The 19421-nt window shown below is 38.8% G+C and overlaps 1 protein-coding gene across 1 annotated transcript in view; it reads left to right on the top strand.

Annotated features, from left to right (window-relative positions):
• MSH3 (mutS homolog 3) overlaps positions 1–19421 on the top strand; it is a 215084-nt gene that overhangs the window by 166450 nt on the left and 29213 nt on the right. The gene's annotated exons all lie outside the window — the stretch shown is intronic.

The raw sequence follows: 19421 nt of genomic DNA on the forward strand, positions 1-19421 counted from the left end.
GAAAGAGATTGTAGAGAATTGGTTTAATTTCTTCCTTAAATATTTGATAGTATTCACCAGTGAAGCCATTTGTGCCTGGTGTTTTCTGTTTTAGAAGGTTAATAATTATTGATTCAATTTCTTTAATAGATACAGGCCTATTCAGATTGTCCCTTTCTTTTTGTGTGAGTTCTGACAGATTGTATCTTTCAAGGATCAGTCTGTTTCATCTAGGATATGACATTTGTGGCCATAATACTGTTTACAGTATTCCTTTATTATCTTTTTAATGCCCATGAGATCTGTGGTGATGTCTCCTCTTTTATTTTTAATATTAGTAATTTGTATCCTTTCTCTTTTTTTATTAGCCAAGCTAGAAATTATCAATTTTCTTGATCTTTTCAAAGATTTAGCTGTTGGTGTTGTTGATTTTTCTCTATGAATTTTCTGTTTCCAATTTCATTGATTTCTGTTGTAATCTCCTCATTTATTGTCTTCTGCTTACTTCTGATTTAATTTACTTTCCTGTTTCTGGTTTGCCCTGGAACTCTTATTTTTAAGAATCTCTACAAGTGACTCTGATGCACAAATTTAGGAGACATTGTTTCCATTTTAATTTCTTACATTTTATAGGAAGAAAAACTGAGGATCAGAGAGATTTTGTCTTACATGAGGTTATAATGTGTGCAGTTATAAGAATGCATCCTCTGGTTACATTGGGTTCCCCTGTATTCATCTTATTAATTTATCTGATTAATCTTATCCATGATGACGGATTAATCTTATCTTCCTTTGACAACCTTAATTATGTGTAGTTTTCCTAGCTAAGGTTAAGGTTGAGTGAAAGCATTTGCTCTGTTAATTATTTTTCTTTGCATTTCTTGGTACTTTCCCACAGAGTGTACTACTAGCTATGTTACAGGATGAGTTGCCCAATCAGCACAGTGTGGATTTTCTTTGGAGGAAAATACCTGTGTCCTTCATAAGTGTCCTACACATGCTTTATAGATAGGTCCAGTGAACACTGTCATGTGAGCCAGTAGAAATTTAGAATTTTTCTGGATTGTTCTCCTGATTCTCATCAGTGTTTTCATGGAAATTGAAAGATTACTACAGTGGTTTTTGCTTGATTATATGTGCAGTTTAGTATTATAACTTTTATAAATAAACTTTAAATACTGTAGTGTGATCTTGTCGCAACCATTAGAGAGAAGGATTATATTAGAGGAACTTTTTGTCTATTATAATACAGATGCTTCTCAAGTTAAAATGGGACTGTGCCCTGATAAACCCATCATAAGTCAGAAACATCATAAATCAAAAATTCACTTAATACTTAAGTAAGCTCGTTATAAAATTTAAAAATAATAAGTCAGGGATTGTCTTTTATTTTACTCATGCCAATAAATGTTTTTCATATTGCTAGAAGAAGGCTAGTCATTTCTGCCTTGTCTTAACAGAATGATACAATATAATTCTTAAATATATCATTTGTGATTTTTAAAAATAACTTTTGTTTTTCTAATTACACAAGTAATGCATGTTCATTATGCAAAATTTTAAACTCAAAAGAAAAATTTTTAAATCACTTGTAATTCCACCACCTGGAGATCATTGTTGTTTAGGTAGATGGCCTTCCAGGCTTTTTTTAAATGCACACATGTAGTGGTAAATCATTTGTAATTGCATTCCATTTCTAAGTTAATGTTTATGTTTAATTAAATACAAGAAATTTACTAATTCATGCTTTTTATGCCTTTTAAATACCATATGTTGCCTACATATCTTTCAGTAATTGGTATTCTCTTAGTCTTTACTCTACTTGGACTTTAGTTTTTTGGGGTGTTTTTCTTCCTTATACCATCCTTCTTAAAAGTTAGAGTACTTTGTTAGGAAATTAGTTATCTTTTGTAAAATGTATGTAATATACAAACACACACACACACACACACACACACACACACACAAAAGAAGCTTCAACTTAGACATCCATTTTGGACAGAGTTCTGCAAAGTTTTAAACAACCTGAAGTGAATGGGAACATCTTCAGTTTCGGAAAGCACACAAAATAAACTATCACTGAAAACCCTCCCATACAAAGCACTTAGAGGATAAATCTATATTCCACTTATATGAGATACCTAGAATAAGCACATTCATAGAGACAGAAAATAGAATAGAGGTTTTCCAGGATGGGGAAAGGGGAGAGTAAAGAGTTACTTTTAATGGATACAGAGTTTCTGTTTCTGTTTCTGATGAAAAAGTTCTGCAAATGGAGGCCCAACATGGTGGCTCATGCCGTAATCTCAGCACTTTGGGAGGCCGAAGTGGGCAGATAACCTGAGGTCAGGAGTTAAAGACCAGCCTGGCCAACATGGCGAAACTCCGTCTCTAGTAAAAATACAAAAATTATACAGGGTGGTGATGCATGCCTGCAATCCCAGCTACTCAGGAGGCTGAGGCAGGAGACTGCCTTGAGCCTGGGAGGCAGAGGTTGCAGTGAGCTGAGATTGTCCCACTGCACTCCAGCCTGGGCAGCAGAATGAGACTCCATCTCAAAAAAGAAAAATTCTGCAAATGGAAAGTAGTGATGGCTACACAACATTGTGGATGTTAATACTACTGAACTGTGTATCTAAGAAATACTAAAATGGTAAATTTATTTCATATATATATATATCATAAGTTTTAAAAGCACTTGAAGTATGTCCAGTAATCCTATTGTAACAGGAATAATCATTGCCTCTTTTTAATTTTTAATACAAATTTTAATACAATTTTAATATCTAAGCTCTAGTTATCATTCAATATGAAAAGTCCTCTTTTCCTAATTGAAGTATTTCTCCCTTATACTAGCATTTTTCTTGCAAAAGGCCCAGAGATTGTGATTTGAAGAGACAGAAGCCCACTCTGTTTGCCTAATTGAGAGACATCTAGAATATTATCACAAAATATTAAGATCTCATAAAAACAAACTCTTTTTCAAAATTTCAATGAAAGTGTTTTTGATTTTAGAAACTGACTCAAAAAAGTAATAATTTCTTTTCTCCATTAATGCTTTATTAAGCTTTGTTGACCTAAATAAGGGTTATAGGCGAGGAGGGGAGTAGAGGGATTAGAAAGATTAGTCAGCTGCCACTCCTAAAAATATCAGAGTGATTTTTTTTCCCCTTAATCACATAACTGTAACCTTCTGTCTACTCAGAGCAAACTAACTCTAAGATGAAACCTAAAGAATGGATTTTTCATTTTTTACTACATTTGACTGTAAATATAGACAGCATGATAATAACATATGCTGTGGAATTCCCTAAATCTCTAACATATTTTAATATCTGAAAATTTTAAGGATCATTGTTTAGTATAGTATGTCTTATAAATGATTGTTGATTTAATAAAAATCTATAAACTTTATTGTTTTTTCTTTTTCTTTTTTTTTTTTTTTTTTTTTTTGAAGGGGTTTTTCTCTTTTTCCAGGCTGGAGTATGGTGGTGCCATCTCGGCTCACTGCAGCCTCCACCTCCCTGGTTCAAGTGAGTCTCCTGCCTCAGCCTCCTGAGTAGCTGGGACTACAGGAGTGTGCCACCATGCCCAGCTAATTTTTGTATTTTTAGTAGAGATGGGGTTTCACCATGTTGGCCAGGATGGTCTCGATCTCTTGACCTCATGATCCGCCTGCATCAGCCTCCCAGAGTGCTGGGATTATAGGCGTGAGCCCCCGCGCCTGGCCAAACTTTGTTGTTAATATATATCTTACCTTGCTTGTAAAACATTTTAGGCGTGAGCCACCAAGCCCAGCCAAACTTTATTGTTAATGTATGTCTTATCTGGCTTCTAAAACTGATTTTAGGCATGAGCCACCGCGCCCGGCCATCTTATGCACTTTATTGAGATATTTACAACATAGCAGAATAATAAGAGACGAGAATGGTATCCAAAGAGTCTGGATCAGAGAGAAAATAAGAATTGAACTATGAGATAAAGCCAGGTATCTATTTATTATTATAAGATGTTATTCAGTTGTTTTCTAGTAATCAAACTAGAATAAATAAAGTATACATTTCTTAAAGGAAATTAACAGAAAATACGTTTATCAATAAACAGTTCCCACAATTATAAATGCATACGTCCCCAGTAGCCTTGATGACTGGTTCTTGAGCCAGTATTTATTCAGTGTGTACAGGGCAGCATTGCTGCTTCCATTGCTGCTACATCCATACCATCAGGTGCTATGGAAAAATAGAATTGTAATAGAAAATGTGTTGGCTCCTAATGCAATGTGAGCGCTCCTTCAAACCGCCCTCCAGGGTGCAAGTCCCACAGAGCCACTTCTGAATAAGAGGCCTAATAGTGCTGGGTTCTTAAGCAGAGTGAACATCATTCATTGTATCTAATCTGCAAAGTGAATTTTCTTATAAAATATTAAATTGTTTTTAATTAAAAATATATTTTAAATATTAAAAAAAGTTCTAGAAATGAACAGTAGTGATGGCTACACAACCTTGTGGATGTTAATACCACTGAACTATGTACCTAAGAAATGCTAAAATGGTAAATTTTATGTTATATATATTTATCATAATTTTTAAAAGCACTTGAAGTATGTCAAAGAATCCTATTGTAATAGAAATAATTGTTGCCTCTACTTAACAATTTTAATATTTAAGCTCTAGTTATTACATATTAAATATAATAAAATATATTTCTATTTTAAATACTTAATACATAAATACTTATATATAAATATAAAATAATAATACTTAAAAATAATGAAGTAAGCATATTATTTGAACAAAGGATTGAACAGCTAAGAAGATATTTTAAAACCTCTGACCGGCCGGGCGCGGTGGCTCAAGCCTGTAATCCCAGCACTTTGGGAGGCCGAGACGGGCGGATCACGAGGTCAGGAGATCGAGACCATCCTGGCTAACACGGTGAAACCCCGTCTCTACTAAAAAATACAAAAAACTAGCCGGGCGCAGTGGCGGGCGCCTGTAGTCCCAGCTACTCGGGAGGCTGAGGCAGGAGAATGGCGTGAACCCGGGAGGCGGAGCTTGCAGTGAGCTGAGATCCGGCCACTGCACTCCAGCCTGGGCGGCAGAGCGAGACTCCGTCTCAAAAAAAAAAAAAAAAACCTCTGACCTAGTAGTATAGTGAGGACCATGAGGACCATTGCCTAATAAAAGTATGTCCAAGATCTCCTGAACACTGGCCTGCCCTCCTTAAGAAGGAAACCCTGTAATACCATGAGGCACGTAGGGGTGACTCAAAAAACTCCACGCCAGAAACCAGAAGACGTAAGTATTTGTCTCCTGTCTGCCACAGATTAGCCCTGTCATGTTGGGGAAGTGACTTGACCTCTGAAATGTCTTACCTCATCTGTAAAATAGGAGTATAAAATGATTACTAAAAACTTGTCCAGCACCAAGACCTTTTCAGAATTCTTTCTCTTGCCTCAAAGATGGCAAAGAATGTGCCATCAGACAAGCTCTTCCCTTCTGTCAAAAGAGAAGAACCACTGGAGAAAGAAATGACCAAATTCGATGTAGAGAGCTTAAGCACAGAAAAAAAAAAAATGTAGGTGAAAGATAAGTAGCTCTGTCTAGAGCAATTGCCTTTTGTTGTTTACAGCTTGTCTAGGTCACACCATCCCATAGGAAAGGTTTGGTAAGAACAAAGGCGTTTGATAAAAGATGACTGAGAGACTGGGCTTTGATGCAAAGATCATCAGAAGCATCTACAACAAGTGAGTAGTCACCAGTGACAAAATCTCCAAGTGAGGCAGGCTGGAGAATGAGTGATCTGTTAGTCTTGCCAGAGAGGAAGGTATTAGCAAAGGCAGATTGGATAAGCAGAAGGTAAAAAAAAATAAAAAACAGCAATAGCATTTTTTTTTATATACTCCATTAGCACAGGTTTGGCTTTACCAATATAGGAAAGGCATTTTTACACTAATTAGGTCATTGTGAAAAATAACAATTGGAGTTATTTTTTAAATGCAGTGTTTTTAACTATGAGACCAGGTGTGGTGGCTCACGCCTGTAATCCTAGCACTTTGGGAGCGTGAGGCGGGTGGATCACTTGAGGTCAGGAGTTTGAGACCAGCCTGGCCAACAGGGTAAAACCCTGTCTCTACTAAAAATACAATAATTAACTGGGCGTGGTGGCACATGCCTGGAGGCTGAGGCACGAGAATTACTTGAACCCAGGAAGTGGAGGTTGCAGTTAGCTGAGACTGCACCACTGCACTCCAGCCTGGGTGACAGAGACACTGTGTCTAAAAAAAAAAAAAAAAAAGAAAAAGAAAAAAAGAAAATATTAATACTGTGAAGGTTGTGTGCCAGTCTTTAATGACAACAACCAGTTATATTACTATAATAAGCTTTCCATGAAAACACCAAAAAGTACTTTTTGATACCTTATTAAAAATTAAGATTCTGTCATATTTTTTAGAATTATATACATTATAATTTTGTGTTTTTTAGAATAAGCTCGGCAATAGTGTACAAGGATATCCTAATCTATATGGAAGCACAAAGGAACATATAAATTTAAATCCTTTTGTTCCTTGATCAGTCAGTTCTTTTTATTTTAAACTTTAATTTTGGACATTCACAAAATTATTAACTCTTGAGTGATGTGGGTTGAGTAAGTTGTATTACAGTTCTGGAAACAAATCATTCATTTCAACATATATTGAACATCTTATGTACAAGACACTCTGCCTAACATTTGAGGGGACTACAAAGGTAAATCAGTGAGGCCTGTTCTCAAAGAACATTGACTTCTAGAAAGATGACAAGAGAAAGCTCTTCTGGTCAGTTCTATGGGAAGGGAATCAGGGACAGCTACACAGAAGCAGCTTAAGGATGATAAGGCTTCCAGTCCATAGAAAGAGAAGGGTGAAGATGATTCCGGATAATGGAACCATGAGAACACACAGAGGGATAAAGGTGTGTGGCATCAGCTCTTTAAATATGCTTTAAAAAAAAGGCCTCTGAATTACAGTTTTCCCTCAGTATCTGCTGGGGACTGGTTTCAGGAGCCTCCAGTATGAAAATCAGGAGATTATCACCTGATATAAAATGGGATATTTGCATATAACCTGTGCACATCCTTTAAATACTTTAAATCATCTCTAGGTTACTTATAATACCTAGTATAATGTAAATGCTATGTAAACAGTTGCTATACTGTATTGTTTTTAACATTTATATTATTCTGTATTTTTTTTATTTTTATTGAATATTTTGGATCCACAGTTGATTGAATCTGTGGATGCAGATACGGAGAGCCGATTGTATACCCTCTAAAAGGATGAATTTTATGCTGTGTCACTTACATCTTAATAAAACTGTTATTTTTTAAAAGTACATGCCATGTGTTAGGGATGGCAAGGATAAATTGTTGTGATGGTGACATGAGATCCTGTGTTGTGCAGAAGGAGAGGAGATTGGAGAGAGATGTAGGACCAGAGCACACAGACGGTATTGAAAACTATGCTAGGAATTTTGTATTTTATTTTCCAGGCATTAGCAAAACATTGTAAGTTTTTAAGCACAGGAATCAAAAAGACTCCAGTGATTTTAAAATATGGAGGTAGAAGATAAATTAGCTGTTAGTCAAAGTGAAGGTGGAGAGAGAAACTAGGCTATTGGAACAGCTTCGATCAAAGAGTGTAAACTAGTGAAACTAGTTTGCAAGAATACCAGGGAAGGCGGCCAGGCACGGTGGCTCATGCCTATAATCTCAGCACTTTGAGAGGCTGAGGCAGGAGGATCAGTTGAGCTCACAAGTTCTAGACCAGCCTAGGCAATGTGGCAAAACCCCTTCTCTACCAAAAATACAAAAATTAGCCAGCATGGTGGTGCATGTTTATGGTCCCAGCTACTCAGGAGGCTGAGGTGGGGAGCTCGTTTGAACCTGGGAGGTTGAGGCTGTAGTGAGCCAAGATCGTGCCATTGCACTCCAGCCTGTGTAAACAGAGCCAGAACTTCTCTAAAAAATAGAATAAATAAAATAAAATAAAAATACTGGGGACTGGATATTGAATCTTAAAGGAGCAAGGAAAGTGAAAGAAAATGCTGAATTTTCATTTTTGTATTTATAGAACAAGGATACTGTGTTATTTTTCTGAGCTGTGTAACAGATTATCACAGATTTAGCAGCTTGAGCAACACATATTTATTATATCAATATTTCTGTGGTTCATGACCCCAGATACAGCTTAGCTGGGGCTGTGTGAGGCTGTGATCAAGGTATCAGCCAGGGTGGGATTCTTACGTGGAGGCAGGACTAGAGATGGACCCACTTTCAGAATTACCCAGGTTGTTGGCAGAATTCATTTCTTGAGGTTGTGAGTCTGAGGTCCTCAGCTTCTTGCCAGCTGTAGGCTGGGGACTGCTCTCAGCTAGAGGATGCTTGCAGATCACATGGCCTTCTCACAACATGACAGTGAACTTCTTCAAAGCCTGCTACGGAGAAAGTCTCTAGCGCTAGTTGACTGGCAGAACATACAACATCATATAATCATGAAATTAATATCCTATCACCTTTGCCATAGTCTGATGGTTCAAAGCAAGTTACAAGCCCCACTCCCAGTAAGAGGAGGAAATTATCCAAGGGGGTAAACACCAGAAAGTAGAGATAGTTGGGGTCACTATAGAGCATGTCCACCACAGGTACTTTTCAGCCTCTTAAAGTACAGTACAGTGTCCTCTAAAGCCAAGTGACCAGAGTGTAGACTCTGGCATCAGGCTGAGCCAGGTTTGAATCCTGACTCCATGACTGACTGTCCTTTTGAGCAGTAACCTCAGTCTCCTCATTTGTACATGGGGATAAAGATCTACATCTCACGATGGTGGTGTCAGGACAAAATGAGATAATGCAGGTACAACACTTTGTAAGCACCCAAGACACAGGAAGATTGCTCATGTATGTTATCACATTTGAGTCTCAGCTACACATTTGAGTCTCAGCTACCATGAGAAGTAACTAATTGAAAGTTTCCCATTAAATGATTTGCCTATATTAAATCAGTTTTTGCTCTTGAGTAAACTTAATCTAATGGACTTTTTGCTATATCATTGTGAGCATGGATTAATACATTCATGAAAAATCATTAGACTTGAGTAGATTTTTTTTTTTTAGTCAGCTTCTTCTTTTTACAGACAAGGAAGCTACAACCACATAGAAAAGTTACCCAACTTGCCTACGATCTCACAAGTGGCTAAGCCAGGACTAGAGTGATGGCCTCTTTACACAAGTTACTGCTGTTTCTACCATATTTAGCTGTGTGACATAATTTTTAATTATGACATTTATAAATTTTTTCACTCAATATTGTGGACTAGAAGCTCCTTTTTCAATGTGACAGCTAATTTTTTAATGCCAAGAAATAGATATATAGAAAAGTTCAAGGCCTAGCCCTAAAATAAGAATTTGCAAATTTCTAGTGACAGTACTCAGTCTCTCTGAATATCTCTATTGTATAAGATGTGATTTGATGTTTTAACTTTAAATTAAACTAAATTGGCTGGTCACGGTGGCTTATGCCCGTAATCCCAACACTTTGAGAGGCCAAGGCAGACGGATCATTTGAGGCCAGGAGTTTGAGACCAGCATGGCCAACATAGTGAAACCCTGTCTCTACTAAAAATACAAAATTTTAACCAGGCGTGGTGGTGCACACCTGTACTCCCAGCTGCGTGGGAGACTGAGGCACGAGAATCGCTTGAACCCGGGAGGTGAAGGTTGCAGTGAGCTGAAATCATGCCACTGAACTCCAACCTGGCAACAGAGCAAGACTCTGTCTCAAAAAACAAACAAGCCAGCAAAATTAAACTAAATTTGCTACTTACATGTGTATGTGTCTTCACACTGTATATCTGGGCGTGCTCTATATTTTTTTAACTGATTCTTAAGGGTATCCCAATGATAGTAATGAAAATAAGCAGCATAGAATTTTATAGCCATCCTAGAACAGTATTTCCTGTATATTTTAATTCACTGGATTTGGGAAAGAAGGCTTGGTTATGTTGCTTTCATTTAATGTCCATTTATCAATCTCCATCTTTGTGTCAGATGTTTGCTAGGTGCTTGGGGGATGAGAAAGGGTCACCACATGACCGTAATCCTCCTACCCACAGATAACTACTCTAAACATGTTGACAGCCTTCTCTATATATATTTTGCACATGTAGGTTTTAATAAAAGTGACATAATAAAATACTTTCAACAATTATAATTACAGAAACAGTGCCTATCATAGTAGGAGGAAACTAGAGCAAATCAGAGGGCACAAAACTGAAAACTAAGAGGATTCCCATTTCCTCCCAATCCTGACTGTCCTCCCCAGCCCTACTCACTAGAGGCAACCACTGAGTGGTCCCTGATTTTGTTCTGGTAGTTAACATTATATTCATATAAAATATTTTAACTCTGGTTTTAGATTTGTTAGCTTTAGACAGTATCTGTTGACCTTTTGCTATAAAATATGAAGAAATTTTTTATCAGTTCAAGATTGAGCCTTTCTTCTTCTCAGCTTCCAGTTTCTAAAACTTTTTTTTTTCCTTGAAAAGGTCTCTGACATTTATTATTACTGGTGTAGTATCTCTTGTGCTTTTTCATAGGCTAGTTTAAAAATGGAATGCATTATTGTGATCACATGTTACATGTATATTCGCTTTAGAACTAAATAATATGTATGTCATTCTAAGATACTAAACTTTGTTGATCAGAGGGGAATCTTCTAGGCATCCGTGTCTAAAACTCTTCATTTCTCTCCAGCTTTTTTCACTTCTTCCATTTCAACTACTGCTCTTCCTTGTATCTCATGTTATTATCTTCCTTGAATATTCTTTTTCTTTTTCTTTGCTCTGCTGCCCAGGCCGGAGTGCAGTGGCGTAACCTCGGCTGCAACCTCCCCCTCCCAGGTTCAAGCAATTCTGGTGCCTCAGCCTCCCAAGTAGCTGGGATTATAAGCACTTGCCACCATACCCAGCTAATTTTTGGGGTTTGTTGTTGTTGTTTTTATTATACTTTAAGTTCTAGGGTACAAGTGTACAACGTGCAAGTTTGTTACATAGGTATACATGTGACATGTTGGTTTGCTGCACCTATCACCTTGTCATTTACATTAAGTATTTCACCTAATACTATCCCTCCCACGCCCCCTACCCCCTGACAGGCCCTGGTGTGTGATGTTCCCCACCCTGTGTCCTCATGTTTTCATTGTTCAACACCCACCTGTGAGTAAGAAGATGCAGTGTTTGGTTTTCTGTCCTTGTGATAGTTTGCTTAAAATGATGGTTTCAAGCTTCATCCGTGTCCCTGCAAAGGACATGAACTCATCCTTTTTTATGGCTGCATAGTATGCCATGGTGTATATGTGCCACATTTTCTTAAGCCAGTCTATCATTGAAGGACATTTGGGTTGGTTCCAAGCCTTTTCTGTTGTGAATAGTGCTGCAGTAAACTTACGTGTGCATGTGTCTTTATACTAGCATGATTTATAATCCTTTGGGTATATACCCAGTAATGGGATTGCTGGGTCAACTGGTATTTCTAGTTCTAAATCCTTGAGGAATCGCCATGCTGTCTTCCACAATGGTTGAACTAATTTACACTCCCACCAGCAGTGTAAAAGCATTCCTATTTCTTCACATCTTCTCCAGCATCTGTTGTTTCCTGTCTTTTTAATGATCACCGTTCTAACTGGCATGAGGTGGTATCTCATTGTGGTTTTGATTTGCATTTCTCTGATGACCAGTGATGATGAGCATTTTTTCATATGTCTCTTGGCTGCATAAATACCTTCTTTTGAGAAGTGTCTGTTCATATCCTTTGCCCATTTTTTCTTTTCTTTCTTTTTTTTTTTTTTAAGATGGGATTTCACCTTGTTAACCAGGATGGTCTCAATCTCTTGACTTCGTGATCCACCCGCCTTGGCCTCCCAAAGTGCTGGGATTACAGGCATGAGCCACCACGCATGGCCCCTTTGCCCACTTTTTGATGGGGTTGTTTTTTTCTTTTAAATTTGTTTAAGTTATTTGTAGATTCTGGATATTAGCCCTTTGTCAGATGGATAGATTGCAAAAATTTTCTTCCATTCTGTAGGTTGCTTGTTCACTGTGATGATAGTTTCTTTTGCTGTGCAGAAACTTTTTAGTTTAATTAGATCCCATTTGTCTATTTTGGCTTTTGTTGCCATTGCTTCTAGTATTTCAGTCATGAAGTCTTTCCCCATGCCTGTGTCCTGAATGGTATTGCCTAGGTTTTCTTCTAGTGTTTTTATGGTGTTAGGTCTTACATTTAAGTCTTTAATCTATCTTGGGCCGGGCGCGGTGGCTCACGCCTGTAATCCCAGCACTTTGGGAGGCTGAGGCGGGCGGATCACGAGGTCAGGAGATCGAGACCATCCTGGCTAACACGGTGAAACCCCGTCTCTACTGAAAATGCAAAAAATTAGCCGGGCGAGGCGGCGGGCGCCTGTAGTCCCAGCTACTCGGGAGGCTGAGGCAGGCGAATGGCGTGAACCCAGGAGGCGGAGCTTGCAGTGAGCCGAGATCGCGCCACTGCACTCCAGCCTGGGCGACTAAGCGAGACTCTGTCTCAAAAAAAAAAAAAAAAAAAAAAATCTATCTTGAGTTAATTTTTGTATATGGTTTAAGGAAGGGATCCAGTTTCAGCTTTCTACATATGGCTAGCCAGTTTTCTCAGCACCATTTATTAAATAAGGAATCCTTTCCCCATTTCTTGTTTTTGTCAGGTTTGTCAAAGGTCAGATGGTTGTAGTTGTGTGATGTTATTTGTGAGGCCTCTGTTCTGTTCCATTGGTCTATATATCTGTTTTGGTATGAGTACCATGCTGTTTTGGTTACTGTAGCCTCATAGTATAGTCTGAAGTCAGGTAGCATGATGCCTCCAGCTTTGTTCTTTTTGCTTAGGATTGTCTTGGCTATGCGGGCTCTTTTTTAGTTCCATATGAAGTTTAAAGTAGTTTTTTCCAATTCTGTGAAGAAAGTCAGTGGTAAGCTTGATGTGGGGTATAGCATTGAATCTATAAATTACCTTGGACAGTATGGCCATTTTCATGATATTGATTCTTCCTATCCATGAGCATGGAATATTCTTCCATTTGTTTGTGTCCTCTTTTATTTTGTTGAGCAGTGATTTGTTGTTCTCCTTGAAGAGGTCCTTCACATCCTTTGTAAGTTGTATTCCTAGGTATTTTATTCTCCTTGTAATAATTGTGAATGGGAGTACACTCATGATTTGGCTCTCTATTTGTCTACTATTGGTGTATAGGAATGCTTGTGATTTTTGCATGTTGATTTTCTATCCTGAGACTTTGCTGAAGTTGCTTATCAGCTTAAGGAGATTTTGGACTGACATGATAGGGTTTTCTAAATATACAATCATGTCATCTGCAAACAGAGACAATATGACTTCCTCTTTTCCTAATTAAATACCCTTTATTTCCTTCTCTTGCCGGATTGCCCTAGCCAAAACTTCAATGCTATGTTGAATAGGAGTGGTGAGAGAGGACATCCTTGTCTTGTGTGGGTTTTCAGAGGGAATGCTTCCAGTTTTTGCCCATTTGGTGTGATATTGGCTGTGGGTTTGTCATACATAGCTCTTATTATTTTGAGATATGTTCCATTGATACCTAGTTTATTGAGAGTTTTTAGCATGAAGGGCTGTTGAATTTTGTCAAAGGCCTTTTCTGCATCTATTGAGATAATCATGTGGTTTTTGTCTTTGGTTCTGTTTATATGATGGATTACGTTTATTGGTTTATGTATGTTGAACCAGCCTTGCATACCATAGATGAAGCCGACTTGATTGTGGTGGATGAGCTTTTTGATATGCCACTGGATTCGGTTTGCCAGTATTTTATTGAGGATTTTTGCATCGATGTTCATCAGGGATATTGGCCTAAAATTCTCTTTTTTTCGTTGTGTCTCTGCCAGGTTTTGGTATCAGGATGATGCTGGCCTCATAAAATGAGTTAGGGAGGATTCCCTCTTTTTCTATTGATTGGAATAGTGTCAGAAGGAATGGTACCAGCTCCTCTTTGTACCTCTGGTAGAATTCAGCTGTGAATCCATCTGGTCCTGGACTTTTTTTGGTTGCTAGGATATTAATTATTGCCTCAATTTCAGAACCTGTTATTGGTCTATTGAGAGATTCAACTTCTTCCTGGTTTAGTCTTGGCGGGGAGTATGTGTCCAGGAATTTATCCATTTCTTCTAGATTTTCCAGTTTATTTGCATAGAGGTGTTCATAGCATTCTCTGATGGTAGTTTGTATTTCTGTGGGATCGGTGGTAATGTCCCCTTTGTAATTTTTTATTGCATCTATTTGATTCTTCTCTCTTTTCTGCTTTGTTAGTCTTGCTAGTGGTCTACCTATTTTGTTGATCTTTTCAAAAAACCAGGTCCCGGATTCATTGATTTTTTGAAGCATTTTTTGTGTCTCTATCTCCTTCAGTTCTGCTCTGATCTTAGTTATTTCTTGCCTTCTGCTAGCTTTTGAATGTGTTTGCTCTTGCTTCTCTAGTTCTTTTAATTGTGATGTTAAGGTGTCAATTTTAGATCTTTTCTGCTTTCTCTTCTGGGCATTTAGGGCTATAAATTTCCCTCTACACACTGCTTTAAATGTGTCCCAGAGATTCTGGTATGTTGTGTCTTTGTTCTCATTTGTTTCAAAGAACACTTTTATTTCTGCCTTCATTTCATTATTTATCCAGTAGTCATTCAGTATCAGGTTGATCAGTTTCCATGTAGTTGTGCAGTTTTGAGTGAGTTTCTTAATCCTGAGTTCTAATTTGTTTGCGCTGTGGTCTGAGAGACAGTTTGTTGTGATTTCTGTTCTTTTACATTTGCTGAGGAGTGTTTTACTTCCAATTATGTGGTCAATTTTAGAATAAGTTCCATGTGGTGCTGAGAAGAATGTATATTCTGTCGATGTGGGGTGTAGAGTTCTGTAGATGCCTATTAGGTCTGCTTGGTCCAGAGCTGAGTTCAAGTCCTGGATATCCTTGTTAACCTTCTGTCTCATTGATCTGTCTAATCTTGACAGTGGGGTGTTAAAGTCTCCCATTATTACTGTATGGGAGTCTAAGTCTCTTTGTAGGTTTCTAAGGACTTGCTTTATGAATCTGGGTGCACCTGTATTGGGTGTATATATATTTAGGATAGTTAGCTCTTCTTTTTGAATTGATCCCTTTACCATTATGTAGTGGCCTTCTTTGTCTCTTCTGATCTTTGTTGGTTTAAAGTCTGCTTTATCAGAGACTAAGATTGCAACCCCTGTTTTTTTTTGTTTTCCATTTGCTAGGTAGATCTTCCTCCATCCCTTTATTTTGAGCCTGTGTGTGTCTCTGCACATGAGATGGGTCTCCTGAGTACAGCACACCAGTGGGTCTTGACTCTTTATCCAGTTTGCCCGTCTGTGTGTTTTAATTGGGGCATTTAACCCATTTACATTTAAGGTTAATATTGTTATGTGTGAATTTGATCCTTTCATTTTGCTGTTAGCTGGTTATTTTGCCCGTTAATTGATGCAGTTTCTTCATAGCATCAATTGTCTTTACAATGTGGCATGTTTTTGCAGTGGCTGATACCGGTTTTTCCTTTCCACGTTTAGTGCTTCCTTCAGGAGCTCTTGTAAGGCAGACCTGGTGGTGACAGAATCTTTCAGCATTTGCTTGTCTGTAAAGGATTTTATTTCTCCCTCACATATGAAACTTAGTTTGGCTGGATATGAGATTCTTGGTTGAAAATACTTTTCTTTAATAATGTTGAATATTGGCCCCCACTCTCTTTTGGCGTGTAGGGTTTCTGCCGAGAGATCCACTTTTAGTCTGATGGGATTCTCTTTGTGGGTAACCCAGCCTTTCTCTCTGACTGCCCTTAATATTTTTTCCTTCATTTCAACCTTGGTGAACCTGACAATTATGTGTCTTGGAGTTGCTCTTCTCGAGGAGCATCTTTGTGGCGTTTTTTGTATTTCCTGAATTTGAATGTTGGCCTGCTTTGCTAGGCTAGGGAAGTTCTCCTGGATAATATCCCGAGGAGTGTTTTCTAACTTAGTTCCATTCTCCCCATTGCTTTCTGGTACACCAGTCAAATTTATATTTGGTCTTTTCACATAGTCCCATATTTCTTGAAGGCATTGTTCATTTCTTTTCACTCTTTTTTCTCTAATCTTGTCGTCTTGCTTTATTTCATTAATTTGATCTTCAATCACTGATATCCTTTTTCCACTTGATCAAATCGGCTACTGAAGCTTGTGCAGGCATCATGAAGTTCTCGTACCGTGGTTTTCAGCTCCATCAGGTCATTTAAGGTATTCTCTACACTGTTTATTCTAGTTAGTCATTCCTCTCACCTTTTCTCACGATTTTAAGCTTCCTTGCAATGGGTTGGAACATGCTCCTTTGGCTCGGAGAAGTTTCTTATTACTGACCTTCTGAAGCCTACTTCTGTCAACTCGTCAAACTCATTCTCTGCCCAGTTTTGTTCCCTTGCTGGCAAGAAGCTGCAATCCTTTGGAGGGGAAGAGGCGCTTTGGTTTTTGGAATTTTCCACTTTTCTGCTGTGGTTTCTGCCTATCTTTGTGGTTTTATCTACCTTTGATCTTTGATGTTGGTGACCTACAGATGGGGTTTTGGTGTGGATGTCCTTTTTGTTGATACTGATGCTATTCCTTTCTGTTTGTTAGTTTTCCTTTTAACAGGCTCCTCAACTACAGGTCTGTTGGGCTTTGCTGGAGGTTCACTCCAGACCCTGCTTGCCTGGGTATCACCAGCGGAGGCTGCAGAACAGCAAATAATTGCTGTCTGATCCTTTTTCTGGAAGTTTCGTCCCAGAGGGGCACCCACCTGTTTGAGGTGTCTGTTGGCCCCTTCTGCGAGTTGTCTCCCAGTGAGGCTTTATAGGGGTTTGGGACGCACTTGAGGAGGCAGTCTGTCTGTTCTCCGAGCTCGAACACTGTGCTGAGAGAACCGCTGCTCTCTTCAGAGCTGTCAGAAAGGGATGTTTAAGTCTGCAGATGTTGTCTGCTGCTTTTTGTTCTGCTGTGCCCTGCCGCCAGAGGTGGAATCTAGAGAGGCAGTAGGCCTTGCTGAACTGCGGTGGGTTCTGCCCAATTCATGCTTACAGGCCACTTTGTTTACATTGTTAGCTACTCAAGCATCAGCAATGGAGGATGCCCCTCCCCCCATCAAGCTGCAGCATCACAGGTTGATCTCAGACTGTTGCGCTAGCAGTGAGCAAGGCTCTGTGGGCATGAGACCTGCCAAGCCAGGCACAGGAGGGTATCTCCTGGTCTGCCAGTGGCTAAGACCATAGGAAAAACGTGGTATTTGGTTAGTAGTGTACCGTTTCTCCGGGTACAGTCTGTCATGGCTTCCCTTGACAAGGAAAAGGAAATCCCCTGTCCCCTTGCGCATTCCAGATGAGGCAACACCCCACCCTGCTTCATCTCACCCTCCATGGGCTGTACCCACTGTCCAACCAGTCCCAGTGAGATGAACCAGGTACCTCAGTTGGAAATGCAGAAATCACTCATCTTCTGTGTCCATCTCGGTGGGAGCTGCAGACTGGAGCTGTTCCTATTTAGGCATCTTGGAAGTGACCCTCAATTTTGGGGTTTTTTTTTTTCTGAGACAGATTCTCGCTCTGTTGCCCAAGTTGGAGTGCAGTGGTGCAATCTCAGCTCATTGCAACCTCTACCTTGTGGTCTCAAGTGATTCTCCTGCCTCAGCCTCCTGAGTAGCTGGGATTACAGTCATGCACAACTATCCTTGCGTAATTTTTTAGTAGGTAAGGGGTTTTGCCATGTTGGCCAGGCTGGTCTCGAACTCCTGACCTCAAGTGATCTGCCTGCTTCAGCCTCCCAAAGTGCTGAGATTATAGGTGTGAGCCACCACACCCGGCCAAATTTTTTTTTTTTTTTTGAGTCTGTCTCTCAGTACTTTTTTCATGTAGGGCTCATAGTGGCAAATTTTTTTAGTTTACAAAGTCTCAATTTTTTTAGTTTTAGAAAGTCTCAAGCTTTATCTTCATATTTGCTTTGAAAGTTTAGATGAATATAAATATCCAGATTTTAAATTTAAAGAAATTGCTCCCATTATCTTCCAGTATTTCATTCAATGTATATAAAAAGTCAGTAAGAGTCTGATTCTCATTCCTTGCTTGATGAGTTTTTTCTTTCTCTGAGGTATTTAGAATTTAAAAAAATCCTTACTGTACAATTTTCAGCAGAATGTTTAGCTGTAAATCTTTTCTTACCAATCTTACTCAGCATTTTGCGAAACCTTCCCATATGAAGATGCATGTCTTATTTCAGCATCGGGGCATTTTCTTAAGTTATTTCGTTTCATTATCTTTGTTGTTTGTATCTTTTGCACTTTCTATTTGAGCAGCTTTCAACTGTCAGGACATGGCCTCCATGTTTTAAATCTGTTTGTGTGTACTTTACATTTCTTGGTCTTTCTCTTTCTCTTTACTGTTCTCAGATTTCTTTGAATTTATCTTCCCAGTTTAAAAACTTGGTCTAGGGCAAGGCACAGTGGCTCACGTCTGTAATCCAAGTGTTTTAAGAGGCTGAGGCCTGTGGATCACTTGAGCACAGGTGTTGAGACCAGCGTGGGCAACATGGTGGAATTCCATCTCTACTAAAGATACAAAAGATAAAAAATTAGCCAGGTATGCCTGTAGTCCCAGCTTCCCAGGAGGCTGAGGTGGGAGGATCATCTGAGCACAGGAAGGTTGAGGCTGCACTGAGCTGTGTTCATGCCACTGTACTGCAGCCTGGGCAACAGAGTTAGGACCTTTCTCAAATAAACAATAATAAAATAAAAGCTTGGTCCTGTACAGCATGTAATTTTAATTTTACCCATACAGTAAATTTTTTCAGTGATCATATTTTTAATTTTCAAGATTTCTTGTTCTCCAGTTGTTTATTTCTTCATAGACTGTTCTTGTTTTAAGTCTGTAATATTCGTAATCTCCCTGAGGATACCAAATCGAAATTTTGCTTGTTTTAATTCTTTCCAGTTGTATTAGTCCATTTTCACACTGCTGATAAAGACATACCCGAGACTGGGCAATTTACAAAAGAAAGAAGTTTATTGAACTTACAGTTCCACATGGCTGGGGAGGCCTCACAATCATGGCAGAAGGCAAGGGAGAGCAAGTCACATCTTATGTGGATGGCAGCAGGTAAAGATGTTGTACAGGGAAACTCTCATTTTTAAAATTATCAGATCTCATGAGACCCATTCACTGTCATGAGAATAGCACAGGAAAGACCTGCCCCCATAATTCAGTCATTTCCCACTGGGTCCCTCCCACAGCACATGGGAATTATGGGATCTACAAGATGAGATTTGTGTGGGGACACAGAGCCAAACCATATTATTCCACCCCTGG

Source organism: Theropithecus gelada, chromosome 6 (assembly GCF_003255815.1).
Source record: "Theropithecus gelada isolate Dixy chromosome 6, Tgel_1.0, whole genome shotgun sequence".
Lineage (NCBI taxonomy): Eukaryota > Metazoa > Chordata > Mammalia > Primates > Cercopithecidae > Theropithecus > Theropithecus gelada.